The sequence below is a fragment of the Arachis ipaensis genome, chromosome B6 (assembly GCF_059453495.1).
Source record: "Arachis ipaensis isolate K30076 ecotype BB chromosome B6, ASM5945349v1, whole genome shotgun sequence".
NCBI classification, from domain to species: domain Eukaryota; kingdom Viridiplantae; phylum Streptophyta; class Magnoliopsida; order Fabales; family Fabaceae; genus Arachis; species Arachis ipaensis.
In genome coordinates, this window is record NC_142441.1 from 112,559,219 (window position 1) to 112,570,434 (window position 11,216).

General features: G+C 37.7%; 1 non-coding gene across 1 annotated transcript; it reads right to left on the bottom strand.

Annotated features, from left to right (window-relative positions):
* Positions 1–9,793: 9,793 nt before the first annotated feature.
* On the bottom strand, positions 9,794–9,897 carry LOC148562338 (small nucleolar RNA R71). The gene has a single exon (XR_015886405.1). It is a non-coding gene; the product is annotated as a small nucleolar RNA R71 (small nucleolar RNA).
* Positions 9,898–11,216: the final 1,319 nt, after the last annotated feature.

Sequence of the window (11,216 nt, forward strand, 5' to 3'; positions counted from 1 at the left end):
GCTCAGCTTTTGAGGAGGAAAGAACTTGGCTAAGAAAGCCGTGACCAGCTTATCCCAAGAGTTCAGGCTATCTTTGGATTGAGAGTCCAACCACACTCTAGCTCTGTCTCTTACAGCAAACGGGAAAAGCATAAGCCTGTAGACCTCGGGATCAACCCCATTGGTCTTAACAGTATCACAGATCTGCAAGAATTCAGTTAAGAACTGAAAAGGATCTTCAGATGGAAGTCCATAAAACTTGCAGTTCTGCTGCATCAGAGAAACTAATTGGGGTTTAAGCTCAAAGTTGTTTGCTCCAAAGGCAGGAATGGAGATGCTTCTTCCATGTAAATTGGAATTAGGTGCAGTAAAGTCACCAAGCATCCTCCTTGCATTATTATTATTTTCGGCTGCCATCTCCTCTTCCTGTTCAAAAATTCCTGTAAGGTTGTCTCTGGATTGTTGTATTTTAGCTTCTCTTAGTTTCCTTTTTAGAGTCCTTTCAGGTTCAGGATCTGCTTCAACAAGAATGTTCTTGTCCTTGCTCCTGCTCATATGAAAAAGAAGAAAACAGAAAATAATAGGGATCCTCTTTGCCTCAGTAGAGAGAGGTTCCTTTGTGTGAGTAGAAGAAGAAAAGAATGTAATGTAAAGAAGAGAAGAGAAAAAACTAGAACACAGAGAGGGAGGTGGTGTTCGAATTTTTGGATGGGAGAGAAGTATTAGTAGATGAATAAATAAATAGAAGGAGATGAGAGAGAGAATTTCGAAATTTAATTAAAATAAAAATTAAAATTGGAACTTAGATTTCGAAAATTAAAGTTGAAATTAAATTAAAATTAAAACAATTAGTTAATTAAAAAGGAATTTTAAAAAAGGAGAGAGGGAATTTTCAAAAATAAGAGAGAGAAGATTAGTTAGGTAGTTTTGAAAAAGATATGATTGAAATTTAAAAAGATATGATTGAAACAAAAAGATAAGATTTGAAAATCAATTTTAAAAAGATAAGAAGTTAGAAAAGATTTTGAAATTGAATTTGAAAAAGATTTGAAAAGAAAATTAAAAAGATTTGATTTTGAAAACTAAAGTTGATTACTTGACTAACAAGAAACTAAAAAGATATGATTCTAGAGTTTAAAGATTGAATCTTTCTTAATAAGCAAGTAACAACTTGAAATCTTTCAATCAATCATATTAAATGTTAGTAAAGATTTTGAAAATTAAGAAATAAAATAAGAAAAAGATTTTGAAAATTAAATTTAAAAAGTTTTCGAAAATATGAAGGTAAAATGAAAAAGATTTGATTTTTGAAAAAGATTTTGAAAAGATAAGATTTTTAAATTGAAAATTTGATTCGATTCATAAGAAACAATTAAATTTAAAAACTTTTTGACTAAATCAAATCATATTTTCGAAAATTTTGAGTAAAATAAGGAAAAGATATTTTTTTGATTTTTGAATTTTTAATGAAGAAAGAGAAAAACATCAAAAAGACTCAATGCATGAAAATTTTGGATCAAAACATGTGATGCATGCAAGAACACTTTGAATGTCAAGATGAACACCAAGAATAGCTTGAAGATCAAGATGAACATCAAGACTTATTTTTGAAAAATTTTCAAGAAAAGAAAACATGCAAGACACCAAACGTAAAGATTTTTAATTTTTAGACACTAAGAATTCAAGAATGCATATGAAAAACAAGAAAAGACACAAAACAAGAAAATATGAAGATCAAACAAGAAGACTGGCCAAGAACAACTTGAAGATTATGAAGAATGCATGCATGAGTTTTTGAAAATTTTTAGAAAAATAAAAATATGCAATTGACACCAAACTTAAAAATTGACTCAAGACTCAAACAAGAAACACAAAAATTATTTTTGATTTTATGATTTTGAAAATTTTTTTGTATTTTTCAAAAATAAGAAATAAAAAGCTTAAAAATAAAATAAAATTACCTAATCTGAGCAACAGGATGAACCGTCAGTTGTCCAAACTCGAACAATCCCCGGCAACGGTGCCAAAAGCTGGGTGTGCGAAATCGTGATCATTCCATTCCTTGGTAACGGCGCTAAAAACTCAATACGCACGTTCATGATCTTATATCTGTTTCACAACTTCGTACAACTAACCAGCAAGTGCATTGGGTCGTCCAAGTAATAAACCTTACGTGAGTAAGGGTCGATCCCACGGAGATTGTCGGCTTAAAGCAAGCTATGGTCACCTTGTAAATCTTAGTCAGGCGGATTAAATTGTTTTAAGAAATTATAGTGGATGAAAATTAAATAAAATATAAAATAGGATAGTGGTACTTATGTAATTCATTGGTGAGAATTTCAGATAAGCGTATAGAGATGCTTTTGTTCCTCTGATCTCTGCTTTCCTGCTATCTTCATCCAATCAGTCCTACTCCTTTCCAAGGCAAGCTTTATGTAGGGCATCACCGTTGTCAATGGCTACATCCCATCCTCCTGTGAAAATGGTCCAATGCGCTGTCACTGCATGGCTAATCATCTGTCGGTTCTCGATCACACTGGAATAGGATTTACTATCCTTTTGCGTCTGTCACTACGCCCAGCACTCGCGAGTTTGAAGCTCGTCACAGCCATCCCTTCCCAGATCCTACTCGGAATACCATAGACAAGGTTTAGACTTTCCGGATCTCGAGAATGGCCATCCATGGGTTCTAACTTATACCACGAAGACACTAATATCTCAGACTCAGTCCCCTGTATTAGATATCCAAGAGATATCCATTCAATCTAAGGTAGAACAGAAGTGGTTGTCAGGCACGCGTTCATAGGGAAATGATGATGACTTTGTCACGATCATCACATTCATGTTGAAGTGCGAATGAATATCTTAGAAGCGGAATAAGTTGAATTGAATAGAAAAACAGTAGTTCTTTGCATTAATCCTTGAGGGACAGCAGAGCTCCACACCTTAATCTATGGTGTGTAGAAACTCTACCGTTGAAAAATACATAAGTAAAAGGTTCAGGCATGGCCGAATGGCCAGCTCCCATGATCTAAGAACTAAACGTCCCAAGATGTCTAATACAATAGTAAAATGTCCTATATATACTAGACTAGCTACTAGGATTTACAGAAATAAGTAATTGATGCAGAAATCCATTTCCGAGGCCCACTTAGTGTGTGCTTGGGCTGAGCTTGAAGTTTGCACGTGGAGAGGTCATTCTTGGAGTTGAACGCCAGTTTGTAACGTGTTTCTGGCGTTGAACTCCAGAATGCAGCATGAAACTGGAGTTGAATGCCAGTTTACATCATCAATCCTTATTCAAAGTATGGATTATTATATAATGCTGGAAAGCCCTGGATGTCTACTTTCCAACGCAATTAGAAGCGCGCCATTTGGAGTTCTGTAGCTCCATAAAATTCACTTTGAGTGCAAGGAGGTCAGAATCCAACAGCATCTACAGTCCTTCTTCAACCTCTGGATCTGATTTTTGCTCAGGTCCCTCAATTTCAGCCAAAAAATATCTGAAATCACAGAAAAATACACAAACTCATAGTAAAATCCAGAAATGTGATTTTTAATTAAAAACTAATAAAAATATACTAAAAACTAACTAAATCATACTGAAAACTATGTAAAAATAATGCCAAAAAGCGTATAAATTATCTGCTCATCAGTAGCCTGGCACTGGTGAAGGCATTCGCAACTGCCTTGTAGATCTCCTGTGGAATTATCTGTTCCACCTCCACCTTATTACCGAGTATGATGTACTGAATCATCATTGTTCAGTCCATGGTCACCTCAGAATGGTTGCTTGTCAGAATGATGGAGCACTGAATGAACTCCATCTATCCCCAACCGGTGTCAGATCGTGCCTACGCAACTTCCTAGGCTACCCCTCAGAATTGAGCCTTCCCTAGGCTCCCGAAAGGCATATGTTTGCTAATATCTACTTTGGCTTCCTGTCCTTGTTGACCCTCTCAGTGTAGTACTCGTTATCCTCCCCAGTCAGTGGTAGGCAGAGTGTTTCTCACACGCTCTATGGTCTGAAGTCAATGACTCGCCCTCGCACAATAGTCCTCCAATTCTTAGTGTTGGGGTTTACGCCCTTCACATACTTGTAATTTACCCAAACATTGGCGTAAAACTCTTAGACCATCAATTGGCCCACCTCAGTAAATGGGTTGCACAATGTGCCCTAACCTCTCCTCTAAATCTCAGCCTATATTTTCGGATACTCGTCCAGTTCAAGATTGAACTGAACCTTCGGAATCACCTTCTTCTGCGAAGTGATCTCATGAAAGTAGTCCTCATAGACCTTGGAACTGAACCGGTTTACATCAAAAGGACCGGTCACCGGGGCTTTCTCCTTCCTCTTCCTAGAGGAGGATTCTTTGGTCTTGGGTGCCATAAGTAATAATAAGAGAAAAATAGCGACGTGACCACACCAAACTTAGAAATTTACTCGTCCTCGAGAAAAGAGAAAAAGAAAATAGAGGGCGAAGAATAGAGGTAGGTATGACAACAAAATTAAGTAAAATAATGGAGAAAGAGGTATGAATAAAAAAAGGGAATAGAAATAGGAAAATATAAAGAGGAAAGTGGAGTGAAAGAGGAATAAAAGGGGTTTGGAGGTGGAAGGAAGAAAGAGAAGAAGATGAGGGTTTTTTGTTGTTGTTGTGAAAAGGGTTGGTAAAAGGGTGTATTTATAGGAAGGGGAGGGGTTGGGTTGGTGAAAATAATTAAAGGGAAGGTAAATGGGGAAGGGGTAACGGTTAGAAGGGGGAGGATTTAGGGGAGTGGGATGAGATTTGATTGGGGAGAGGGTGGTTGAATGGGAAATTGAATGAGATGAGATAGGGAATTTGAAAGAAATTAAATGGGGGAGGGGTTGGGAACAGTTATGAGGGAGTGAAGGGGATAGGGAGAGAGATTTTGGGTGATGGAAATCTGATGGGGTTGGTGGGCATGGCACCCACATAATCTTCTATTCAAAATTTAAACTTCCCTTTTGGATTGACCGTGCAGGCGTTGTTGGCGCAAAATGCCAGCCTCGGTGTTTACTGCCGCAGCGCTTCCCCCCTCCCCCTTTTGTTTTTTGAAGGGACGAGGGGCTGGTGCTAAACACCCAGGTCCATGTTTAGTACCAGCCAGACAGAGAGCAATTTCACTTTTGTAGCATCCTCGGCGCTAAACGCTGCTCCTGGCGTTTAGCACCCTGATGACAGTGACCACTTCCTGGATGGGGTGCGTCCTGGCGCTAAATGCCCAGGTCCGTGTTTAGCACCACTGTCGACATAAATCCTCCTCGAAATGTGTGATTGCTGGCACTAAATGCCAAAGTTCACATTTAGCGCCACAAACACTATGAACTTTTCTTATTTTGTGTGTCTCTTAGCACTAAACGCCCAGCCTGGCGTTTAGCGCCACCCAAATAAAGAGCTTTCCTTAAAATTCGTGCTCCTCGACACTAAACACCCAGTTCGGCATTTAACACCAGAGGACCCAAATAAATTCTCCTCCAGGGTGTTCTGTTTTCCCTTCAGATTCCTCCTATTCTTGTTTTCAACACTCTGCATGATAGAAAATACATATAAAAAGATGGAAAACCTTAGAAAACCATAATAGCATGATTAAACTAAAATAAAAATAACTATGAAACTATCATCAATATAACTATGAAGGATACGGATGGTTGGGTTGCCTCCCAAAAAGTACTTCTTTAACGTCATTAGCTTGACATTCAGCTTCTGCTAAGTCAGCAGATAAGCGGACCTCTAGCGATCAACCTCACCTCCAAGGTAGTCCTTCAGCCTCTGGCCATTGATAGTGAATCTTCTATCCGAATTTTTTTCCTGAAGTTTCACATGACCAAACCGAGACACTCTAGTCACTACAAATAGTCCTAACTACCAGAACTTCAGCTTCCCGGGAAAGAGTTTGAGCCTTGAGTTGAACAGTAATACTTTCTGGCTTGACTCAAATGCTCTTGTGGCTATTTTCTTGTCATGCCACAACTTGGTCTTCTCTTTATAGAGCTTGGCATTCTCATAAGCTGAATTTCTGAATTCATCAAGCTCATTTAGTTGAAGGAGCCTCTTCTCTCCCACAGCCTTGGCATCAAAGTTCAGGAACTTTGTTGCCCAATATGCTCTATGCTCTAACTCAACTGGCAAGTGACAGGCATTACCATAGACCCACTGATATGGAAACATGCAAATGGGAGTCTTAAATGTCGTTCGGTATGCCCAGAGAGTATTATCACGCTTCCTAGCCCAGTCCTTTCTTGAAGATCTAATGGTCTTCTCTAGAATCCTCTTAATTTCTCTGTTGGAGACCTCAACCTGTCCACTTGTCTATGGGTGTGATGAGCGAATATTTTATACGCTTTATGGCATCATTTTCATATTATTTTAGTTATGTTTTGTTTAAGTTTCATTATATTTTCATAGATTTTAATGCAAAATTCACATTTTTGGATTCTACTTTGAGTTGTTGTGTTTTTTGATGATTTCAGATAATTTCTGGCTGAAATTGAGGAGTTTTGGCAAAGTCCGATTCAGAGGCAAGGAAAGCGTAGCAGATGCTGTCAGATTCTGACCTCCATGCACTCAAAAGAGCATTTTTTGAGCTACAAAGGTCTAAATGATGCACTCTTAATGACGTTGGAAAGCTAACTTTCAAAGCTTTCTAGTAATATATAATGGTCTATACTTTTCTTTGAAGGAGCCTGCCCATATTGGGCGTTGAACGCCCAAAAACTACCCTCTTTCTGGCGTTCAACACCCCAAAGGAACCTAAGCCAGCGTTGAACACCACATTCCACCCCATTCCTGGCGTTCGATGCCACCAAGAAGGACAAGGCTGTGCCAACCACCCCCCCCCCCAAATGGGCATTCAACGCCCATTCCTCAAGTTGGACGCCAAGCTCAGCCCAAGTACTCAACCAAAGTGGGCCCAAGAGTGGACTTTTGCACCTTTAGTCTAGTCTATCATACTTTTGTACTTCTTAGTTATTAGGTTATTATACATATAGAACAAAGATCACCACTGTTAGAGATCTTTGCCCCTTTTCATGTTCTAAATTACTTTATGTAAGCTATGAGCTACTAAACCTTCTAAGTTAGGGTTAGGAGCTCTGCTGATTCTCATGGATTAATAATATTACTGTTTCTATTTCAATACACGTTTGATTCTATTCTCTTGTGTATTTTCGGTCTTCATCCAATGAATTGAGGGTGAACCATGAAATTCATCCTTGTTCTACATGGGTTCCGTGTGAGTCCTGACCCGGATAGCATTGAACCACAGCTAGAGAATGCACTGCGGATTCCAAGAGAGTGCCTGCGTGACTTTGGATAAGTGACATAAAATCTCGTTGACCGTGGGTTGCTGAGGTCTTTGTGGCGTTAAGGCTAGAGTCTGAGAAGCCGCATTCCCTGACCCGGAAGATCCGACCTTGTCTGTGGTGTTTTGAGTAGGATCGCGAAGGAGAGTGGATTGCTTAGGTCTTCACCTTTGGCTATGGTGGGAAGCCCTGAGTTAACTTGATAAGAGGACATGAGTTGCTCGGAGATGGTGGACAGCTATGGTTTAGAAGAGGCTAACTTCATGAGGATGCTACATGAGTTAGTCAATTATGGCTGCCATTGAATGAATCATTCGTTATTGAAGTAGACAATAAGAAAAGTTAATCCGGAAAGAATATGCATCTCCGAAGCCTTAACAAAATATCTATCACTGTTTGCAACACCAACCTAGTATTTCGTTCTTTACTATTTTATTTATCTGCAAGATAGCCATTGCTTGCTCAATCCGACAATCTCCGTGGGATTCGACGCTCACTCACCTGAGGTATTACTTGGATGACCCGGTGCACTTACCGGTTCATCTGTGCGAAACTTGCGGAGTTCAATTTCGCGCACCAAGTTTTTGGCGTCGTTGCTGGGGATTGTTCGAGTTTGACAAACTACCGGACTATCTTGTTTCTTAGATTAAGTACTTTTTACGGTTAGTTACTCTTTTACATGTGTCTTTTGTTCTCTTTTTCAAAACCTTTTCTTCTCTTTAGTAGTCTTTGTCTTTTGTTTGAGTATTGTGTAAGTTTTTGAGTTTGGTGTTCCATTTGTTTTCATCTTTTTCTTTAATTTTTCAAAAATTGTTCTTGAGTGTCCTTCATTGATATTCAAATTGTTCTTGATAATTTTTCTTGTTTGATTTCAAAAATTTTAAGTTTGGTGTCTTTTAGTTGTTTTTCTTTTAATTTTCGAAAATTGGTGTCATTTGATCTTAAATTTTTAAGTTTAGTGTCTTTTAGTTGTTTTTCTTTTTCCTTAAATTTTGAAAATCCAAAAAAATATCTCTTTTATCTTTCTTTAATTTTTTGAAAATCTTAGCTATTTTTTCTTATCTTGATTTAAAAATTTTAAGTTTGGTGTTTTCTTGTTAGTAAAGTTTAAATTTTAAATATCAAATCTTATCTTTTCAAATCTTTTTTAGATCTTTATCTTATCTTTCTTTTTTTATCTTTTCTTTAAAATTCAAAAATCCTATCTTCTCTTATTTTAAATTCAAATTTTAAAAATTTAAATTTCAAATTTCAAAATCAAATCTTTTCAACTTTCAAAATTCAAAAATTCAGAATCTATTTCAAATCTCTGCTTTAAATCTTTCCTATCTTATCTTCTTCAAAATTTTAAACTTCAAATTCTTATCTTTTTAAATCTTTACTATCTTTTAAATTTGATTTTCAAAATTTTTAAATTTTTAATCTTATCTTTCTAAATCTTTTTAAATCCTTATCTTATCTTTCTTTTTAAATTTCAAAACTTACTTATCTTGTCTTCTTTTAAATTTTAAACTTTTAAACTTCAAATTTTTTTCAAATCTTATCTTTCTTTGTTTGATTCTTTCCTTCAACTTTTAAATTTCAAAATCTTCCTTTAAAATTTCTCCTTTTAATTTCAAAAATCAAATCTTTTATTTTGTTTCAAATGTTGTTAATTAGTTAGTTACTTGTTTTATCTTTTATTTTCCTTTCTCTTTCTTCTTTTTCAAAACCTCCTAACAACTTTCTCTTTCCTCTTTTTTGAAAATTTAATCTCTCTTTCCCTCTTTATTTTCAAAAATATCTCTTCTTTTTCTCTCTATTGATTTTTGAAAACTATCCTTATTAAACGACATATTCTTTTCTTTTCCTCTTGACCTATCTCTCTAACAAAGGACCTCTATACTCTGACATAGAGAATCCTTCTTCTTCTCTTCTTGCATTCTTTTTTTTTTGTTTATGAGCAGAAACAGGGACAAAGAACCCCTCTTTGATCCTGACCTAGAACCTGAGAGGACTCTAAAGAAGCGTTTACAACAAGTTAGAGCACAACACTCCGGAGGAAACCTCACAGAACTTTTCAAACAAGAAGTTGAGAATACAGACATGGCAGCCAATTCCAATGATAGAGTAGATGCAAGGAAGGTCCTAGGTGACTTTACTACATCCACTTCTGATTTCTATGGGCACAGCATCTCTATACCTGCCATCAATGCAAATAACTTTGAGCTAAAGCCTCAACTGGTCACTCTAGTTTAACAGAACTGCCAGTTTCATGGACTTCCACAAGAAGATCCTAACAGATTCATCTCTAATTTCTTGCAGATCTGTGATATTGTCAAGACTAATGTAGTGGATCCAAAGATTTACAAGCTTATGCTTTTCCCTTTTGTTGTAAGGGACAGAGCTAGGTTGTGACTGGATTCTCAGCCTAAGAAAAGCCTAGACTCTTGGGAGAAGGTGGTCAATGTATTTTTGACCAAGTTCTTCCCACCTTAGAAGCTGAGCAAGCTCAGGGTGAAAGTTTAGACCTTTAAACAGAAAGAGGGTGAATCCCTCTATGAAGCATGGGAGAGGTATAAGAAACTAATCAAAAGGTGCCCTCCTAACATTATTTCAGACTGGACCATGATGGATATCTTCTATGATAGTCTCTCTGAATTGTCCAAGATGGAATTGGATCACTCTGCTAGTGGATCACTCCACCTGAAGAAAATGCCTGAAGAGGCACAGGAAATCATTAACATGTTTGTAAAGAACCAGTTGATGTACAGTTCTGAGAGGAACCCTGTGGACAATGGGGTGGCTCAGAAGAAAGGAGTCCTGGAGGTTGACACTTTAAATGCCATATTGGCTCAGAATAAAATTCTGACCCAACAGATCAATATGATCTCTCAGCATCTGACTGGATTACAAGCTACAGCTGGTAGCACTCAAGACGCCTCCTATGAAAGAGATACCTATGATCCAGATCAACCCATGATGGATGAGGTTAACTATTTGGAAAATCCCTCAGGAAATCCCAATAATGAGCCTTATGAAAATACCTACAACTCATCATGGAGGAATCATCCCAACTTCTTATGCAGGGATCAACCGAAAGCCTCGGCAAGGCTTCTATAACAACCAAGGTGGAAGAAACCAAAATAGGTTCAATAACAGACCATTCCCAAATTCTCAGCAATAGATGGAGACTTCTAAGCAGAGCCTCTTTGACTTAGCCACTATAGTCTTTGATTTTTATAAGACCACTCACAGTTTCATGATAGAGACTAGGTCCTCCATCAGGAATCTAGAGGTACAGATTGGTCAGCTGAGTAAGAGGATCCCTGAGATCCCTTCTAACACTCTTCCAAGTAATACTGAAGTAAACCCAAGAGAAGAGTGCAAGGCTCTCAGTATAGGAGCTGAAGCCGAATCTGAAGAGGAAGTTCTGGCGTTGAACGCCACAATGGGAGAGGATGGGTGTTCAACGCCCATAAGGACCCTCCTATTGAAGAACTAAAAGAGACTAGAACTTATGAGGAGACCATAAAGGTTCCCTTGAATGTATTGTTACAAATTATAGACTCTGAAGAATACTCCTCCTCTGATGAGGAAGAGGAAACTAGGGAAGAGCAAGTTGCTCAGTACTTAGAAATTCTGATGAAGCTGAATGCCAAATTATTTAGAACAGAGACATTGGAGGACGAACCTCCAGTGCTCACCAAGGAACTTAATTCCTTGGTTCAGAAGAAACTACCTCAGAAGTTATCGGATCCCGGACGTTTCCTAATTCCCTGCACCATAGGAACAATTACCTTTGAGAAGGCTTTATGCGACTTAGGGTCGAGCATAAATTTCGTTCCTCTCTCTATAATGAAGAGGCTGGGAATTTTTGAGGTGCAAGCTGCCAAGATCTCATTGGAGATGGCAGACAAATCACTGAAAA